Raw genomic sequence first — 3,946 nt, forward strand, 5'->3', positions numbered from 1 at the left:
GTCTTAATTCCCTTGGCAGCCTCCCTGCTTCAGTACTACCTACCTCCGTATCGTCCGCAAACTTGGCTGCAAAACCATCAATTCCATTATCCAAATCATTGATATAATGTAAAAGGGAACAGTCTCAACACCAATCCCAGCGGTATGCTAGTCACTGGTAGCCAATCAGGATAGATCTCTTTTATTCCCACTCTTTGCCTCCTGCTAGCCAGCCAGTTTATGAATGTCTGTACACCAGCTTTCCTGTAATATCATGGACTTCTTGGTGTTTGTTAAGCAGCCTCCTGTGTGGCATCTTGTCAACAGTCTGAAAATCCAAGTAAACAACATTCACTGACTCTCTGTATCCTGTCTGTTATTTACTCAAAGAATTCTGACAGATTAGCCAGGCATGATGATGATGTCAACTCAGACCTGAGATTTCCCTTTAAGAAACCCATGCTGTCTTTGACCTACTTTATCATGTAACTCCAAGAACCCCAAAACCACATCCTTAATAATGACTCCAGCATTTTCTCAACCACTGAAGTCAGACTAACAGGCCTATAATTTCCTGTCTTTTGTCTCCCCTTACTTCTCGAAGAGTGGAGTGACATTTGCAAATTTCCAGTCTAGTGATTCCTGAAAGATCATTACTAGTTGTGCTGTATGTTTTCTAATGCAGCTGCAATCTCTTCAGCTACCTCTCAGAACTCTTGGGGTGTAGTCCGTCTGGCCCAGGTGACTTATCTACCTTCAGACCTTTCAACTTCCCAAGTACCTCCTTAGTAATAACAGCGACACTCACTTCTTCCCCTTCCTTCATCAGGTCTCCGCCTGAAACGTCGACTGTTCATTCCCTTCCCTTAGATGCTTCCTGACCTGCTGCGTTTCTCCTGCCTTTTGTGTTGCTCTGGATTTCCGGCATCTGCAGAATCTCTTCTGTTTATGATAAACCATGCAATGCCTTTTCGTTCTTGGATTCATAGACTATGTGTTAAGCTGTGTTCACATACGTTCCTTAAAACCAGTAGTTGAAGTTCAGTTTATCATCACTCAGTCATACGCATGTATACCACCAAAGGCAACAATGTTCCTTTGGACCAAGGTGCACAGCACAGTATGTATAACTCACACACAGCTGTACACATGTATACCTCCAAATGAAACAACATTTCTCCAGACCAAGGGGCACAACACAGTACATATAACTCACACACAGCACATAAAGTAATATTACCACAAACAACTTAACAAATAATAAGGTGCATTTAAGACAAAGTTAAAAAGTAAACAGTATAATGCTACTGGTACTTCATGTGTGATGAGATCTGGGTGGTGGCAGCGAGTTCAGTAGACTTACGGCCTTGGGGAAAGAAGCTGTTACCTACCCTAGCGTCTAAATGTTATGATACAACTTTGTTGTAATTTGGAGGCTTGCGTGCCTCACTGACCCAGAGAGCAATATTGACTGGAGTCAGGTCTTTATGCTTTGGCTCTTGCTAGGGTCACCTGTGCCAAACAGGTCAAAGGGTAGCAGCCAGACTAAAAGTTGTCCACTGCTCCCCCAGGTTCGGGGGTTCAGCTCAGGGCTAACAACCCTGACTGGTCAAACAAAACTGTTACGGAGACAACGATGAGGAATCCTTCATCTGAGTGTGATGGTATTCCTGAGTGTTCACCTGAGACTTATATGACAGCAGTGAAAAGCAAGAGGTGCTACTGACACAATGAAGGAAGCCCTGACCACCGCCAGAGATGGAGGACTTTCGTTGCTGCCCTAAACGCCAGCGGTATAACAGGCAGCAAGCACCTCCCGCCTGATGGTAAGGGGTCAAAGATTGATAGGAGGGATCTTTGACGATGCTAAGGTCCCTGCATATGCAGCACTTCTGAAGCACCCCGCAGTGGGTAGGACTCCTGCCACTCGTATGCCCCGCTCCCAGGGTGGTACTCAGCCATAATAATTGAGGGGGCTTCCTCACCCACCCTGTCCCATTGCAGAAGAACCCTACACTGTGGTGCTTTATTGATTCCTGTCTGACAGGTGACCAGGCGGTACTGGGGACCTGACCTCTGCCCCAATGTCTGGTCGTGGCGGAGGAGTGTGAAACCTGACCACTTAACTATTTTCATAAAGTACACACACACACTTCAAAAACACAAATGGTTAGGGTATGAATTGCAAATGTGTTTTGGTAGATTTGGATGTCAGTTCAGTCATTGCCTGCTCCCTCATGATTTGTGTTTGCATCTTATTTGTGCCCTGTCTGTCCAGGTGTTCCACCAGTTTTATTATTCATTTTTCTTCTCCACTTTTCCTCAGAAATCATTATTTAAATATAAACTGGTGTCCCTTTATGTTTCTTTTTCAAAGTTCAAAGTCTCTTTATTATCAAAGTACATACGTGTCAGCATGAGGTTCATTTTCTTGCGGGCATACTCAATAAATCCAGTAATAATAAACATCATCATCATCATTATGTGCCGTGTCGTATGACATCATCATGGTGTGCCGTATCATATGATGTGGGCAAACGTGGCTTTCCATCACCATGATTGTTCTTGGCATAACTTGTCTACAGAAGTGGTTTGCCATTGCCTTCTTCTGGGCAGTGTCTTTACAAGACGGGTGACCCCAGCCATTATCAATACTCTTCAGAGATTGTCTGCCTGGCGTCAGTGTTTGGAAAACCAGGACTTGTGATACACACCAGCTACTCGTACGACCATCCACCACCTGCTTCACGTGACCCTGAATTGGGGGGGGGGGGTGCTAAGCAGGTACCACACCTTGTCCAGCAGGTTAGTAGAGAGTAGGACTGCCTTACACGTCCTTTGGTAGAGACATATCTCCATTCTTCCACCCAAATAACCATAAGTGAACCAATGAAGGACTGCACCAACCAATGTGCAAAAAATAGCAAACTGGGCAAATAAAAAAGGAAGAATAATAATAGCAATAAATAGGCAATAAATACACATTTTGTAAACTTGCTTGTAAATTTACAGAAAGTTGATGGATTCAGCAAACTTTTGCCAGTGGTATTTTGTTTACAGACTCTAGTGAAATTTGGACGAGGCAGTCGCTGACCTCGTTGAGGTTTGGGAGGAGGATGTGGAGAAAGATGCAAGGAAGGGCCTCTGTCATGCTTCATCCTGAGCAGCTGCGTGACAGAGAACTCCCTGATCTACACGGGAAGGTTCTTCAGATGCTGGAAATCCAAAACGATACACACGCAAAACGTTGGAGGAACTCAGCAGGTCAGGCAGTGTCCATGGAGAGGAATAAACAGCCGATGTTTCGGGCTGAAATGCACACACACAGATGAACATCAGGTGCTGTTGGGAGACCACCATCTCACTGAAAGACGCTCTGTGGTCTCCCCAGAAACCTGTTGGTCGGTCAGCGCGTAGGGATGTCCGTAGAGAGGAATGTTGCCGACTGTCCATTCCAGGCTGAGAGACACACTGAAGCTCTGGCCCGCCACCGCGTGGGCTCGATGGGGAAAGATTGGTGTTGGGTTCTTCTCCTAGTGGACAGGGAGGGGCCGGGTTAGGTGAGGAAGCCCCTCAGTTAATGTAGTGGCAATTGTTACTATTGGTTTTAAAGTAGATAAATGCATTGTCTGTTAATGTAAGAACAAAAGGCAGCTGCACGGTTTATTTTTAAATACATAAGACATAGGAGCAGAATTAAGCCATTCAGCCCATTGAATCTGCTCCACCAATCCATCATGGCTGATCCCGGACAGCAATCAACCCCCTACACCTGCCTGGGCCGATCAGGAAATGATCAGCTTCTGCCTTAAATATACCCACAGACTTGGCTTCCACTATAGATTCACTACTCTCTGGCTAAAACAAAGTCCTCCTTACCCCTGTTCTAAAAGGTTTCCCCTCAGTTTTGAGGCTGTGCCCTCCCATTCTGGATACCCGCACCAGAGGAAACACCCTCTCCACACCC

Source organism: Mobula hypostoma, chromosome 10 (genome assembly GCF_963921235.1).
Source record: "Mobula hypostoma chromosome 10, sMobHyp1.1, whole genome shotgun sequence".
Lineage (NCBI taxonomy): Eukaryota > Metazoa > Chordata > Chondrichthyes > Myliobatiformes > Myliobatidae > Mobula > Mobula hypostoma.